The sequence below is a fragment of the Vipera ursinii genome (genome assembly GCF_947247035.1).
Source record: "Vipera ursinii genome assembly, chromosome: Z".
NCBI classification, from domain to species: domain Eukaryota; kingdom Metazoa; phylum Chordata; class Lepidosauria; order Squamata; family Viperidae; genus Vipera; species Vipera ursinii.
The window spans coordinates 9,236,422-9,254,748 of record NC_139517.1 but is presented as its reverse complement, the minus strand read 5'-3'; positions in this window follow the sequence as shown (position 1 = coordinate 9,254,748).

The window sequence follows — 18,327 nt, the reverse complement described above, 5'->3', positions numbered from 1 at the left end:
AACCTGAAAATACCCTTATACTGGAGCGCCACATCTAGGAACATTTGATGGAAAAAGACCCCTTGGTTTTTTCCCCTCCATCACTATTGTAGAGCCATATGTGAACTAAATAAAAGAGAAGACCAGAAAAGCCATACACAAAATGCAGTAAGGAAATATATTCTTTCCATCAATGTTGCTGATTGAATTCTTGATCTAAATGAGCCTCTGGCAAACTGACTTGCTCTGATTGATGAAGCTGCTTGGATGAGCAGTGAAACATCTCAAACTAATGAAAATTAGTCCAGTTGATATGTTTCAACCTTTTGACACCTTTGCCTGGATAATTGACATTTTGATCTAAATCTTACTATCCTTTTGTTTTTCATAATTTGAATATTATAGCTCCTTTCATAATAACAAATAATGATGGTATTATTTTTTGCATTTTGGAAGGGAAGGGAAAAAATAAAGGAGCTTTATTACATGCTTTGATTTACCTGAACGGGGTTAACAGTTATACAGAGTTGCTCCCACTTTACAAGATGTAGACAATGCCAAAAAAATAAAATAAAAAAATCATACATTATTTCCTGGAGCTTATAGTTTACATTTTTGAACTATGGTGCTGGAGAAGACTCCTGCAAGTCCCTTGGACTGCAAGGCGATCAAACCGGTCAGTCCTAGAGGAGATCAACCCTGACTGCTCTTTAGAAGGCCAGATCCTGAAGCTAAAACTCAAATACTTTGGCCACCTAATGAGAAGGAAGGACTCACTGGAGAAGAGCCTAATGCTGGGAAAGATTGAGGGCAATAGAAGAAGGGGACGACAGAGAATGAGGTGGCTGGATGGAGTCACCAAAGCAGTAGGCGTGAGCTTAAATGGACTCCAGCAGATGGTAGAGGACAGGAAGGCCTGGAGGAATGTTGTCCATAGGGTCACAATGGGTCGGACACAACTTCGCAGCTAACAACAACAACAACATAGTTTACATTTAAGTTAGTAGTTGGGTTTTTCTCTATTTTGTTCACTTTTTCCCATTCTTAGATCATAAAATTATCTCATATTTGATAGAAGAGATTCATGTTGCTTAACTTCCTATTGTTTTTCATACTGCCTATCTGTGGGATCTTATGCCTGAAAAGAATAGATCCTACTATGTGTAATTTCATGATAAATAATATATGCAGATCAAACATGTCAGCAATAGAAACTTTGGAAAGAAGAATAAAAGTATTCACAGCTCTGGGATTTCAGCCCTTGCTTCAAATATGTACCAGCAATAATGAAGCATCAGTTGGGTTCTTATATTATGGCTGTGGAAAACATGTTTCTCAGTTCAGTCCATGCTACATACAGATGGAAAGTATCTTTTTATTTTGGCTTCATTTTATATCAACATGATGGAATTGGTTATGGATCTTTAGCTGTGCTACCCCTGTGATGCTGTATAGCTTGCTGTTTATTCTTTTTGTTCCAGTCTGGCTGGGATGAATTTTCTTTTAATGGAATACAGTAGGTCCCTAAGTTCAGAGTTGTGGCTACTGATGGATTGCAGGTGAAGACCATAGTTAGGGATGCATTTGTCTAACTTTAGCTGCTGCTCCAGTTTTGTCCTTATCTGAAGTGCGGAGCATCAAACCAATCATACCTTGATCATTGCAGAATGAGGTTGCAGCAAAGTTTTCTACATAGGGTTGGCTTTGAAGATGCATAAGAAATAGTAACTGGTGCAGCATGAGGCTGCTCACTGGCTGACAGGCAAGGCTGTCTACTGCAAGATATTATCTTATATTATTATTACAATGTTATTATATTATAATATAGTAGATACAATATTGTCTCTGTTCCAGGTGCTGCATGACATTTTAATGTCTTTATAGGTACAGTTCAAAGACAAAGTCATTTCTCACACAGAGCCAACTTATCATAGAGGGAAAAGCACAGGGTTCCCCACAGAAAGCTATAATTTTACCCTAAAACAATTTCTTTGCTATTACTCTTACTAATCGACAATTCTTTTTGAATTGAATTACTTTTATTTCAAGCAGGAAGGGATGCAGCATTACAGAAGATGGGCATATAGTAAAAAGCAGCAAGCAGGATGTGAGAAAAGAAAACAAATGGATTTTAAAAAATGGCTTGAAAGAATTGCAGAAAAGATAGAGGGAAAAATGGTGGAGAACTGAATTAAACTCTTTTCCTTTCCCCTCTCTTGTACTCGTGGACCAAGGATTTGTTTTTGTGTGTGGTTTACATAATCTAGACAGGCAGGAAAATACTGTCACATTTTCTTCTGCTTGGTTTTAAAAAAATATATCCTGCTTGTTAAAATTTTTTTTTAAAAAGTTGGAACAATAGGAAGTGACTGTTATCCTTCCTTCTGCTTGTTGTTGGGCTGAAACATCCTAATTGTTTCCTTTTGTTTTTAAACCCATATTCACTTTCACATTAATGCATTTATTTGATTATTATATTAATTGTAGTATTTTATTGTTTTCTGGTTTTAAATCATCATGTCTGTCATTGGATACATTGAATATTTTGATATATATGTGCTTTATATAATAATTATAAACATAAAGGTATACAGTATGAACTAGGCAAGATAAAAATATGCAATGTTGCCAATTTTTTTAGAACAAAATTTTGGAATTTAGCATCCATTTTTCCTCTAGAATTTTATTTTGAAAACTAATCAGTTAGCACTACAAATCATATGATTATACAAACTTTATTTTCTACAGTGGTAACATTTTTCTGCACTAAATATTTGGGATCAAATATAGGTAGCTTCAATATAAAGCTATTCCTATGCCTCAAAAAGAATATATATCCACTGCTCAGTTAAATAATAAGTTGTCTTTCTTGCACAGTGCATACATTGCTGTTGGTTACTTTGGGAAAAATGTTTAGCAAATTGAAAGCATCTCATCAGAATGAGATTTGAACTAGAGCAGACATGTCAAACTCACAATGTCATGTGACGTTGTGTGACGTATCGGGACAGTTTTGCCATTGCCAGCAATGGGGTGGGCATGACTTCCACATGATACATCCGGCCCGCAGGCAGGCAGTTTGACACCCCTGAACTAGAGTAAGATAATTATAAAATAATAATAACAAAAATGGGAGATCACTTTTATTACTTTATCAGCTGTTCTTTTATGTTCAGATCAGGCCTCAGAACAATAATGTAGCATTTTGGGGAAAAAATGCAACCCAGTAATCCTGCTGCAGAAGCCAAAATGGAGAAGATCTCCACAGCTACCATATACTTTCCCTTGGTGCTCAGATAAGTGGGAACAAATGAAAGCCAGACACTACAAAAAACCAACATGCTGAAGGTGATAAACTTGGCTTCATTAAAGCTATCTGGTAACTTCCTGGCTAGGAAGGCCACCATGAAGCTAATAGCAGCCAAGAACCCCATAAAGCTTAGAACAATATAAAACATGATGGCTGAACCTTCATTACATTCCAGGACAATTTCTTCAGCCATGGAATGCATATCTAAATTTGGGAATGGGGGAGAAATTGCCAGCCACAAAATACAAATGATTACTTGCACCAGGGAGCAAGATGACACAATAGTATTGGCTAGTCTTTTCCCTACCCATTTCCTCATTTTGGAGCCTGGCTTGGTGGCCATGAAAGCAAGAACCACTAGGGTTGTTTTGCCCAATATGCAAGAAAGGGCTACAGAGAAAATGATACCAAAAGCAGCTTGTCTCATGAGACATTTCACTTGATTAGGTTGCCCAATGAAGAGCAGTGTGCAAAGGAAAGAGAACAGGAGAGCAAGGAGAAGAGTATAGGTGAGGCTCCTATTGTTCGCTTTGACAATGGCAGTGTCTTTGTGTTTAATGAAGATCCAAAGCACTACAACTGAGATGACAGAAAAGAAGTAAGCAACACTGGTCAAGGTGATTCCCAAGGTTTCTTTGTAAGACAAGAATGTTGTGAGTTTTTTAATGCAAAGAGCCCTGTCCTTGTTAGGATAATTTTCTTCAGAACATAGGAAACAATCATCTAAATCTGAAAGATGAAACAGAGTTGTCAAGCACATTCACAGTTGGCTCAGTTTTCCCCAACATTCTAAATAATTGTACTTCAGTACTTGGAATTTTCAGACTATCATCATACAGCGTGGGAAGTTAGGAATTTGAAGTCTAACTTGTTTTTTAAAGCTATGGACCAGGAAAGTTCTAAAATTAAATTGTGAGTCCTGGTGGTGCAGTGATTAAAGTGCAGTATTGCAGGCACACTCTGCCCACAGCTCGGAACTTGCTCCTGATGGACTAAGGTTGACTCAACCTACCATTCTTCCAAGGGCAGAAAAATGAGGTGGGGGCAACATGTAAAAATGCTTCTACATTGTAAACCACCCAGAGAGTGCTGCTAAGTGCTAGGGGAGAATATGTAAGCCTAAATGCTAAAACCAATGCTAAACGGGCTGAGAACAGAACCTTGAAATTTAAATTTAATTAGTCAGACATAATTTGATTTTATGTGCATGTTTAAAATTGAATTGAGCCTTGAACTTGAACATCTCACTTCTGTTTTCCATATATTGATCTATTCTGGCCTCAATGATCCTTAGCACTGTTTTGTTAGTAGTGGAATAAAAAATATTGTAGAATAGTTTGGACATTCTTTTAAGTCTCTTTTTTTGGTAATGGAATGCGGATTGTCCTTCTGTGCTGTTCTCCAGATAAGATGGCATAACCTGGCCTGAACCTTGTTTCTTCTAAGTAGATAACATGAGGGATTTTAGTATTTCTGCTTCCCATGATTTTGGTATACTCTTTCCACCTTTATTTGATCATCTTTGAATTGAATATAATGTCTATAATGGCAGTTGATAAATATATCAGCTTATTTTTATACCAGTTAGATAGTAATTTTGTATACTTGTCAATTCTGGCATTGGATATGCATTACCATAACCAAATGCTTATGTTTACTTGAATCCAGTTGACCCTGGGCAGTCCACAGCATTAACTTTTTATCTATTCATTTATTTATTTTAAATAAATATAATTTAGAAACCACTCATCTCACTCACAGAATGAATCTTTTCAAAGTTTTTTTTCCTTAATTTTGCTTTTGAATTTTCCTTTGTAAAGCAAAGTAATAAACATAAAAAATAAAATCTTTTATCTTTATGAACTTTGATCAGATATGCCCCATTTTCAGGCTTTTGTCCTATTTTCTCCAAGAAAATAAGGTCATTATAAGTATATGGGAGAAATAAGATGATGGATCTAGTTAAAAACTACAAAAATATATCATACTTCAATACTCCATTATCCAATCATCCTAAGGCAAATTTAGAAAAAAAACAATTAAGGAGATTTCAGATGACACTCTAGTGGTTATGAGGTAAAAACTAATTCAGATACATTGGGCATTTTATGAATTGGAGTCATTTTGACTTGGGACTATCCCATGGTTGATCTTGCAACCATTTCTATCCTCAGGGTCTGTTAGGTAAATTCCCAGCATTGAGAATCTTGGTAGTGCTTTGAACCTATTGATCTTCACAGCTAATAGATATCAATATTCTTTTATGACATTTCTTACCTGTCTGGTTGGCAATTTTCCCTTCTGGACAACGAAGGCATCTGTAACAGCAAAATGGCTTTCCTTCAATTTTGATCTTGCTGTACCCCAAGGAGCAATGATCATTGCATAAAGAAAGAGGTTGAATCTGTAAATAAAAGAAAGAGCAATATAATTAAAATCTAAATATTAGCAATCTAGAAACACCTTGAGAAATCCTTTCTTTCCTCTTTTGATTAGAGTTATCAAACATTTTATGATAGTGTAAAAGACTTGTCTTATCCCTTAAAATATTCTGGCATAATGAGTTATGCAAATTGAATTGTCTCTTATTCATGTGATAGATGTCAAGGACTAGGGCTAATTAGATAATGAGCTCAGGAGTAGGAATGACTATATTGAGTTACTTTTTTTCTGCCAAATCAACTGAGCATCTAGAATGTTCCTTTTCATGTACTTTTCTCTCACTATAATTTTAAAACTATCAGCAAATATCTGATTCATTATTTTCCCCAGCTGTTGAAGCAAGTTATTTGGAGATCAGCTGCAGCATGAGCAGTGAACTACTTTAAAAATGAATAATAGGTACCTGATTGAAAATGTTGGGCCAGACAATGTTATTCACTGATAGAGAGAGAAGTCTTTCTGGTTGAGCTGATGGATTTACTTTTCCAACTATGACCCTAAGAAAGGACTGATTTGGGAAGGTGACCCAGTTGATAATATCAAAGCCAGTTGCAACCTTCTGATTCTGGTCAAAGAAAATCTTTTCTCCAACACTGTTGTTAAATGAGACCTTTCTCAGATAATGATGAAGCTGAAGGGAAGAATGTGACAATAATTAATAAAAGCATACAAGAATGACAAAAATATACAGCAATATAGTTTCAGAAGATATTATTGTGTCACAAATGAAGGAAAATATATAGGTCAAGAATGACGTTGCAGGCACCAATCTCAGTCAGTCACAAGGACCAGAGGTTTAGTCTTCTGAGCTTTCTGACTCTCACCAGAGAGTGAGAGTGTGTGGCTTTTTAGTTGTTGACAACAAAAATAAACTCAACAATTAATTCAACAACTAAAAAGCCACACAGACATAAATATTACACATAGAATAGCCCAAAGCACATATTCTGCTAAACAGAATTTCCCTGAGGATGGGCTCCAGCACAAGTCTGAAAGCTCAGAAGACTAAACCTCTGGTACTGGTGATCAATCCAGATTGAATCCTGTGGTATAATTGTGTTCCTGAAGTATTGTCATAGTGGTACCAATATGTTGATAATAGTACTAGTTCCTCACTACTATTTATTTATTTATTTTAATTCCATTTATATCCTGCCCTTCTCCGAAGACTCAGGGCGGCTTTACAAACTTAGCAGTAGCCAGAAGGTTGATGGACAGAGACTTCTGCTAAGAGACATTAACAGATTTTTTTTTATTGTCTATCACTCAGAGGTACATGACACCACCAGCAGCACAACCATGTTCACTTCCTTACTAGCATTTTGCACTATCCTCTCCATTCTCACCACTATGTATCCTCTCTGTGTTATAATTTTCATTCTCAGTATCATGGTTCCGATAGATGAAACCAATTAAAAGAACTTCAAGGCAAAGATTTCTTCCTCAAAGAACATTTTATTCAGGAAGCAAAATATCAGAACTAGTTGAACCCAACCCTCTCTGCTGATACAAAGTTGCAATTCCCACCCCAGAAAGGCTGTCATAAATCACATTCACCAATTAATCTGAAATGCAGGCTCACCTCCCAAGTTTTCAGCCTGCCAAAACTTTATCTAGATTCGGCCTTGATGCTTATACAGTTGCGATTTTTATGGCTAGCTAAACCAGCTCAAGTATTCCCTCTTCCCCCTCCTTTCTCATCTGAAATACCAAACAACAGTTGGGAAAAACACAATGAAAGCAAAAGATGAAAATGGCTAGTTTCTCAGTTGTTGCAATGCTGAGACTCAGGGCCTGAAGCCACCAGCATTTTGTCCTGTTCTTCCCTTTATTTCATCCATCTTTAAGGCACCAATGACCTTTCAAAATTCTGCATTATATGTGTCAGGAGACAAAATAGATGCATTGTGTTAATCTTTCCAGACGAAATAATGCTTTTTGCACCATTCTTAAAAAAATACTGGGGACATGCTTTTTAGGGTCTTCAGTTACAATTTAATTAAATAATGACATAAAGGAGACACAATAGTAGCAAGCCCTCTTTGATCACCAGATAACTAAAACTTTGCGTTGATACAAAAGAGAACTGGAACCAGTGATCAAAACTATAAAAAGTCTATGAAAAGTATGAATATGAAGAATCAAAATATATGGAACTTTGTGTCATGAAAAAACAATCTGGGAGAAGCACATCATTTGATATAGGATTGGAAGATGTGGACATTCTGTTTCTTCTAATTCTTTTCTCCAGCTTCATATTTAATTTGATTTCCATATTCTTTGTGTATAGATGTAGATAGGGAAGCAATATCATCTGCTAGATTAATAAATACAGGAAATTACCTGCCACACTTGAGGATTCAAAAGCTTCTGTTTCCCATTACCAGACATAGCTCTGTGTTTGGAGTGGGATGCAAGCATGGAATGGAGAGCATGTGCCACAGCATAGACTGCATTGTAGATACTGTAGCTTTGTCCAGTCATGCTCAATTCAAAAACAGACACTGGAAGAGTCTCCAGCTTTTCTTCCCCCGTGCACCTTTTCTCTGACTTGAGGTTTAACGTGGCTTTTGAGAAAGAACACCCAAAGGCTTGTTCCCAAAAGACCCTTGAAAAATGGCCTTGTCTTCCTGGAATTCTGTTTCTCATCTGAAGAAACCTATTGAAACCTAACAATTCTTTTGATGAAATAGCAAAAGAAAGAGCACCATGAATGAAGTCCATACTCCAGTGTCTTTGAAATGGAACTGAAGTAGATTCCATCTGGGCTGGAAAAATCCAAACTTTGTCTTTTCTCTCAACGGTTGTGTCCCAATATTCTGAAGCGGAGAACATCATTCTGAAAAGAGCCATGACCTGGTTTTCACAATACACAATCACAACATTGGATAAACTTTCCATAATCATTCCGTATATTTTAAGAAAATTATCCATTTTTTCTCCCATCTCATTGGAAAAAACTTCTGCTAGAAGTTGTTCAATGTAATCAATGCAGATTCCTTTTTCAGAAAACAAGATCAGAACTTCCTGCAGAAATCTGTCACCAGACTCATTTGCTTGACAAATCACCCCAATCCAGGTCCATTTAAAATGTAGCAACAACTGAAGGATCCCCATGATTTGGAGATACTCATTTGGAAACATCTGATGAAAGAAAACTGAATAAATCACATTATTGATCACTGGAGCAGAGCCATATGTGAGCTAAGGGGGAAAAAGAAAATAGAAAAAAAAGAAATAGACAGGTGTTTTTAAAGGTATGAAGGAATAACCTTGGGAGACAGAAGGAGCTGTAGACTGGACAACCTTCATGCAAAAGGTATTTCAATCTACAGAATGAAGGAGGTATAGGAAACCTTTTAAGAGAGACCATTTAAATACTAACAGTCTTGCAAGATTTTGTTAATGTAGTTTTACAGTAAAGATAGAGCTAAAATGTATCATTGTGCTTCCTGTCTGGACTTGTCAGGTACAAAAGATCAGGACCATACACATTAAATTATAGTCATACTGATTTATTACTCATGTCTATGCACATGGATCTAGTCTAGATAAAAGTTAAAAGTTCGCATCCCACCAGGCTCAAGGTTGACTCAGCCTTCCATCCTTCCGAGGTAGGTAAAATGAGGACCCAGATTGTTGGGGGCAATTAAGCTGACTTTGTAATAATGCCGCTTGGGGGTGTGTGTGTGAAAGCCCTAACAAGCAGGCATATACATAGAATGAAGGCTACTGCTAAGCTTGTAAGCCGCCCTGAGTCTTCGGAGAAGGGCGGGATATAAATGGAATTAAAATAAATAAAATAAATATCACATTCCTTTCTCTCTAATTCGTTTATCTAGCCATTGATAAAATTTATTCCAGGTTCTATAGTAGACTAAATGCTCTTTTTCTTTAATCTCTAAAGTTAATCTATCCATTTCTGCACAGTCTAATATTTTCTTAATTAGCATTTCTTCAGTTGGTAAACTCTCATTTTTCCAATATTAGGCATACATAATTTTCACTACTGTTAATACATGTAATATTAAAGACCCAGTCTCTTTATCATAATTGGGATCTATCATTCCTAACAAAAACAATTCTGGTTTAAATTCTATTTGTTTTTATAACCATCTTTTCCAACCATAAATGTATCTTAAGCCAGAACCTTTTAGCTTTAGAACAGGGGTGTCAAACTGCCGGCCCATGGGCCGGACGCGTCGTGCCGAAACCGCGCCCACCCCATTGCCAGCAATGGGGAAAAAGCTCCGATATGTCGCACGATGTCACATGATGTCACGAGTTTGACATGTCTGCTTTAGAACATGTCCACTAGAGATGATAATAGGTACCTGGTCTTTGGCTGCATTTCCAACAAACATTTGAAGTATTTTTAAACATTTTTGCTAGTCTCACTGGTGTCATGTGCCATCTATAAAACATTTTATACAAATTTTCTTTATATGATACAGCTTTAGTTAATCTAATATTTCTATCCCATAACTTTTCCCATTCTTCAAGTTCTATAGTGTGACCAACATTTTTTGCCCAAATTATCACTGTTTCTTTAACTTGTTCTTCCTCCATCTTTAGATTAAGCAGAAATCTGTAAAGTTCTTTAAATCAACTTCTCATCTGTTTTTAACAATATAGGATCAAGTTCTGTCTGTTCATTGTAGAGCCCCATTGTTTTCAAGTCTTTTTCATATCTTGTTTGTATTTGTAAGTATGGCCACCATGCTTACAAATGCCTTGTTGATATAGGTCTTGTCTAGATTTCAATCCATTCTAGATTTAAAGCCATTCAGGTATCTTAATATAAGTTTTTCCTTTTTTCCTATTATAAGAGAAACACATTTCTTATAGAATGGTTCTGAAAGTATCTGTGCACTTTATTCTTCCCATACCACAGAAAGGTATGCCAACCAATCTGCAGGTCATGCTCCTCTAGGTATAATAATCTTTTATCTCCAAGCATCATCCATTCTTTGATCCATGTTAAAATAGCTGCTTGGTAGTATAACCTCCAATCTTGGAGTCCAAATCCTCCACTTTCTCTAGCTTCCTGTAACATTTTTCTTTCATTTGTGCTTTTTTCCCTTGCCAGATAAATTTCAATATTATTGCATTCAGTTCATCAAAAAAAGACATTGGAAATTCTTAACAGGAATGTCAGACATGATCTGGAAATTAAAGGAATGAAGATAAAAGACGAAAGCTTTAAACTACAAGCATTTTCAGATGACTTGGTATTTATTCTAGAAGAACCTTTGGAGACAAAGTCCAAATTATTCAACAAGATAGAAGAATTTGGAGAAACTTCAGGATTGAAAATAAACAGGAAAAAAACAAAGTTATAGTTAAAAAGCTCACAGTTAAGCAAAAAGTACAATTGCCAGAAAAAATAGACTTACAAATAGTTAAGAAAGTTAAATACTTGGGAATATATTTAACAGTAAGCTGTGCAATGATAAAAGAAGATAATTACATAAAACTACTAAGTCAAATAAAAACATACTTGGAAAAATGGAAAAAACCTACAATTATCAGTGCTACAGCTACTATAAAAATGAATATATTACCAAAACTATCAAGCATGTGCGTTAACATGGGTAAAAGAAACAATAATAGGTCATTGACTTGTCATGGTGGCCCCAATTGCAAATGTGATCTAGGTATGACAAAGATGTTAAAACATATGGTTTTTATAAAGACCAGACAATGTTTGATCAGGTGTGGTTGACATCTGATGAAAAAAATGATTAAAACATTGTATATTTTTTACTGAATTTAAAAATGCAAGATGAACAAATGATAGAAACAATGTTTATATGGGCAAAAAACTTTGGATATAAAATAGAATTAGAAATATGGCAAACTTTTTGGGAAAGAAATTATAAACTGACAATGGCTACTTTATATAAATAAAACTTATATAAAATGTTTTATAGATGGCATTTTCCACCTATTATATTAGCAAAAATGTGTTTGTTTGTTTTTTTAAAAAAAGTCTAGTAAATGTTGGAAATGTAATCAAAATCCCGGTACATATTATCACTTGTGGTGGACATGTGTTAAAGAAAAAAAAATGGACAAAAATACACACTTGGTTAGAAAAGATGTTAGGGAAACATGTAGATTTTAAACCTGACCTTTTTTTTAGGCATAATGCCAGGGAAAATTGATAAACAAAATGTATATTTAAGATTACATGTATTAACAGCAGCCAGGATTGTATTTGCGCAGCACTGGAAAAATGAGATAACACCATTGGAAAAAGGGATAATTAAGAAAATACTGGACTGTGCGGAAATGGATAAACTCACATTGAGAATTAAAGGAAAAGAAGATACAGAATACTTTCAAACATGGAACCTATTTTATCAATGGTTGGAAAAATGAGATAGAGAGTAAGAACTTAACTTTTATGATTAAGCAAAAATGAACCCAGACAATATGTTGTTCACTAAGCACAAATGAATTGTAATAATAAAATACTAATAAAATACTTTAAAAAAACAGTAGTTATCAACGGAAGAGATATGGCATGGAATTAATGCTCCAGTCCATTATTGCCATCGGATTGTATCTCTTCTAAATTTTCTAAATAATTTTAGCTGCGTTCTAGGTACAATTTTGAGCCATCGTCTCAAAGGTGATAATGAGTTCCTGCTCCCAATTCCACTGAGAAAATAAGAAAGCAAGGAAAAAACTTCATTGATGTTTTGTGAAAAACTCATAGAGTTTTTTCCAATGAAAATCTTCCTAACTTCAATAGATCAGTCAGTTCCATATTTGTTTGCAGACAAGCCAAAATTTATTTTGAATCATTTTGCTATTTGAATCAAAATGCTATTTTGAAATCACTGCTCAGCCATGTTTTGTTTATTTAACGTGAGTGCACAGCTTTAATCTTTTAGCTGTACAGTATGTATTATTTTTCTTGCTATTTTAGAGTGGGGATTCCCTTAACAACTATAGAGCTTTCATGGAAATCAACAAAGAAATATTTCAAATTGAAACAAAAATATATCTTAAGATAGGATCTCTTTTTCTGCAACCCTTTGCACAAGTTTTAGTAACTTAGGACTGAAAGTATGAAAGTATTGTGTGGCAAGATTATATTTATGTTCTGGTTGCCATTACTTACAATAAACAGAAGAAATTTCATTAAAGAGAAAGTCGCAAATCAATAACTTTATTTTTTTGCTTTTTTTCTTGAGCAGGTCTTACCTGTGGAATCTTGTAAATGCTCAGGATGTCTGCCATAACCTGGGAAATATAAGAGTTGGGCCCAGCAATAACACAAACTGAGTTTTGATGGATGCTGCATTTGTAATTAGGAACAAATCTGTCATGCGAAGAAAGAAGCTCCATAGAAGCAAGGTAGGTCCATGTTGCCATGAAATAACTGTTAGATATTCCAAAGCCCAGAGTGATGTTTGGCAAGATCTGAGGATTTTGATTGATCTCTTTTACAGCAAAGATCAAAGCGAAGATATGCAGCTGATTCTGTAGAAACATACTTCAAAGGAGATCAATGCCTCTGTCATAAGGCTTGCATTTCCACACAGATAATTTGTTACATATCAATTTAGAAATCTTTGTAAATATCAAGGTATAGTTGAAAAATAATCACATAGGTGAGTTAGACTGCAAAACTCCCAAGATGAAATTCAGTTGTGACATTCTTTCTATATATAAGGTAAAGACCAAAGAGTTGTGCTTCCATGTTTATGTTTCCTATGTGGTCACACTTAAAAGGATTCTGTCTCTCATCTTCCTTTCCATTATTATTTTTTTCAATTCTTCCTCACTCTCCCCTCTCTACAACAGTATAGTTAAACTCATTTATCAAGATAAGAATATCCTGCAATAATTGATGAAAATATTTTTGTACCTAGAAATGTAGTTTTTGCTACAAAAGACTGATTCAGGTGTTCTCCTCAAAGCAAAACATTCGCCATTTGTGTTGCTGCTTTGCTTATAGCATTACACCAAATAATTATGCCCGTCTCTTACCTGATCCTCCTTTAAAGAATTCTTCTAGCTGGTTTTCACCTTACTGTGAAGATATGTTTGTGCGGGTGCATGAATGTTGCCTTCAAATAAAAATGCAGTTGTGTTGCACACATAGCATACACTTATTGATGTTTGATTTCTAATTTCTGATTGATCTCATGTGGGCTATGCAGGAGCAGCCAAGGGGCTGGATGTGGCCCCAGGGCCATAAAATGGCCAGGTCTGCTCTAGCACCTTTCCACACCCCACCTCTCTAGCCCTTCCCCCCCCCAAAAAAAAACTCCATGAGATTCTTTTTATATATGTCTGATTAAACAACATATAGACTGTGAGATAAACCTTTCGATAGACATTGGCATAAAAAAGCATAGGAACTGTCCTTTAAAATCACAAGCAAGCTTGATTGAGCCTCTTTCATATACAGTATATTCTTTACTTTGCTGATGAATTCCAGCCAGACTCAATCAATCAGGAGAAAAAGCTGATTATTTGCATACATACTATTGGGGAATTGGTGTGCCATGGAAGTTTGGGATAGAAAAACTGGGAAAAGAGTTAACAGAGAATGGGGAAAACTGCAATATCTGTTAAGTGAGACCAAGGCAAGTGCAGTTCTGTAAATTTTATGAAGTTGAAAAAACAAAACAAAAGAAAAGCACTGTCTTGAAATTAAGCAATTATTATGAAGTATGTAAGAAAAAAGAGTAGACTCTCTGAGTAGTGGAAAGATAACTAAGGAAATGAAATTTAAACTCCAATCATTTCCGTCATCCCAAAATACACTGAGCAGTCCAATCATATTTGAATGTTGGTAGAGTTAAGAATAATATCTACGTACATGGGATCATCAAGAAGTTCTTCAGATGGAATTGTTTTGAAAGTTATCAAATTAGACATCACATAGATCAGAGAAATAATACTATCAATGTTGAGATCACCTGAATGATATGATTTGTATTTAATAACAGGGTTGTTCATGGTGCATTTAGCATCATGGCACATAACCCGAGGAAGCCATATTATCACCCATGGCCTGAAGTATAACATCTCAAAACACAGCGGTTCTTTGCCCAAATGATCATTGATGTTGCTTGTGAATATATGACATGAATGCAGATCTGTTTCTCTTAGATAATCTGAAAGCAGAAATGTATAGTGAAAACAGTCAGAATCATGTAGTCTTCCTGTTGAATATGTTTAGGAATAAGGGATATTAATAACAGTAGTCAGTCTTGGTTGGGTTCCTGTTTTGCTCTGCTCTTTGAAAGTCCCTAGTGTCCAAAGGAGTAGAATTAAACAGGGTCAATTATGGGTACAAAATCTGTTGCTTGATTGTTTCTGAAATGGATGTCACATTGTTGTACATTATTTGTGGCTTTCTGCATAGCAGCAAGGGAAACATTGACTGCAGTCAATATAATATTTCTCTTCTATGTCTGGTTGCCTTATCATAGATCCTGTTACAGTCCTTATTTTAATTTGTTTCTCCCACTGAATTCTAGGTATTCTCACTGGTTAAGATTTTCTCAAAAATTAATCACATTTAAAACATTAACTCTATTTTTCCATATGAACCATCTCACACTTTTACATTTCTTAAGGAATAGATAGAACAATGAAAACCAAAGTTCATCTATTAGCATGGCCAATGGAGGAACTTGGCCTTTACCATCCATGCATAAATTCTGACTGAAAAGCTTTCACCTAGAATAGTGATAGTGTGTCAGAGCCCTTTCTGTGGGTATGTGTGCTTTCACCTCCCCCCCACCTCCCCCATGGCCCCCTCCTCACCAGCAGCCTCCCTGGAGGAGAGTTGCCCCTGGGTGCAGCCCATGTGGAACAGCACAGATTATGCTGTGGGGTGCAGGTGGATAACTGCTGGGTTACCTGGGCAATCTGCTGCAGTAGGCTGTAGAGGCGGTGGGTGGCCCTGTGGGCAGACGGTGGAGGGGGAGCAGGCGGGGAGCAGGGTGGGTGGGGAGGTGGAGTGGGGCAGTTTTGGGGCACTCAGTCTCTAAAAGGTTCACCATCACTGACCTAGACTGCTCTGAGAGTGAATATATACTATTTACTCAAGAACCTACCCTCCGAAAGAAAGTTGGAAACTATTATCAAAATCCAGTAAGGACTTAGCCTTTTATTATCTCTGAATTGGATTTTGGTAACTATCATCTTATACTTAAACCTCCTTCAAAGTGTTACCCATGATCCATGAAGAAAAAAGACTACAATAAATCTGAGCAAATGGAAAGCAAAATGCCGGGCAAAATTGCCATGGGAAGAAATTGTACTTTATTTGTTGACATGGTTATAAACCGAGGCACATTCCAACATTAGACAAATATTTATTTTTTGCATTTTTTGAAAATAAAATCTGTTTCAGTTTTCCCCAACTGCAAAGACTAAGAGAAAAAGGAAAGACAACAGTGAGGAGAGTTTATAAGGTTCAGAAACATAATTCAGGTTTTTTTAATAAGTTTGCCCTTTCTGTTTAAATCAGGTCTCAGAAGAATAATATAGCATTTTGGGAAAAATATACAGCCAAGCAATCCCATTGCTGAAGCCAGAATAGAGAAGATCTCCACCACCACCATGTACTTTCCCTTGGTGCTCAGATAGGTAGGAACAAATGTTACCCAAACGCTGCAAAACACCAGCATGCTGAAGGTAATGAATTTGGCTTCATTGAAGCTGTCAGGTAACTTCCTAGCTAGGAAGGCTACCGTGAAACTGACAGCAGTTAAGAACCCCATAAAACCAAGAACGGAATAAAACATGATGGCTGATCCTTCATTACATTCTAGTACAATTTCTTCAGCCATGGAGTGTGTGTCTGAATCTGGAAATGGGGGAGAAATTGCCAGCCATGCAACACAAATTGTGACTTGTATCAGAGAGCAAGAAAGGACAATGGAGTTGGCAAGCCTTTTTCCCACCCATTTCTTTATTTGGGATCCCGGTTTGGTGGCCATGAAAGCAAGAACCACTATGGTTGTTTTACCCAAAATGCAAGAAATGGCTACAGAGAAGATGATGCCAAATGCGGTTTGTCGCATGAGACATTTCACTTGATCAGGTTGTCCAATGAAAAGAAAACTGCAGAGGAAAGATAGTTGGAGAGCAATGAGAAGAGTATAGGTGAGATTCCTATTGTTGGCTTTAACTATGGGGGTTTCCCACTCTTTAATGAAGATCCTCAGCACCAAAGCTGAAGTTACAAAAAAGAAGACAGCTATAGTGGCCAAAGTGATTCCCAAAGGTTCTTCATAAGACAAGAAAGTTATATGTTTTTCAATGCAAAGATTGTGAGCTTCATTTGGATATTGATCTTCTGGACATTGGAAACAGTCAACTGCATCTGCAAAAGAAAACATGAAAGGACTATTTATTGATCAGAGTTTAAGAGCTGCATTGTGGCCTAGTGATTAAGGTGCTCGTCTCCCACTTGGGGGGTTGAGAATTCAATAGCAGCAGATGTTTCTCTCTTAGGGTGCAAAGAAAAAATATCTGCTGCTAACTCCACATGGTGTCAGGAAAGGCATCCAGCCAGTAAATGCTCAGTTCCATCCAGTTGCCCTGACTCTACCCCGAATTAAGGGATTACAGTCATAACAAGGAAGTCATTTATAATTCAGAGTTGAAATAAGGAAATTTTGGTGCAATCTGAGCTCAGCTGTTTTCTTGCAGACATTTCATAATCAAACTTGGTAACATCATCAGTGCTAGTCAATATCATTAATGTTGCACTGATGATGTTACCTAGTTTGGGTAGTGAAATATCTGCAAGAAAAAAACCAAGCTCAGAGAGCATCAAGGACTCCTCAAAGAAAACATTGTGGCTCGTAGAAGTTATGAAAGCAACTCCATTTATTTCTAATTAATTATGTCTATTTTATTTGTATTGCAGTATTACAAATTAAGAATGGGACCATCCACATGCAGAAAAGTACCCCGTATATGTTTGATCAAATAGAGATCAAGAATATTGTTTGTATCAATCTCAGTGTTATGTTGGAAGATGGAAGGATTGTGCAACAGAAATTTTTGTAACAGGTCAGAGTTTCCTAGCTTATTTTCCAGAGAAATGGTGTGATGCTTCTTTATGAGCTCATCTGTTTGGACATTTTACTTAAGGACTTATGTATTTTATGGAAAATGAGTCAAAATCTATGACTTTTCTTCTTAATAAGTGACTTCTCTACATTTAAAAAGACATAACCTAATTTTTGGAAAAATTTCTCTTAATTCAAAATGTTTTTCATTTTGAATATTCTTCATATTCAGGTGACAAATGTTTTAGAAAGAATTCCAGTTATTTATAAGGGTTAAAGATCTATGAAGATTGTAATACATTATCAGACCAGCAGAAGGACCAATATTTATGTTTCATATCAATTTATGTGCCTGCTTCTCTCCAGCAAGGACAAGCTCATTTTCTTGCTTCTTTATATTAAAATAGCATCATATTCAATTCACAACAAACCAGTCAGTCAAACAGCCTGAATCCTGACCATGACTCAGAAACATCTGGACAAATAACACCCACATCAATTTAAAGGTCAGTGCTCAGACACACAAGAACAATTAAAAGA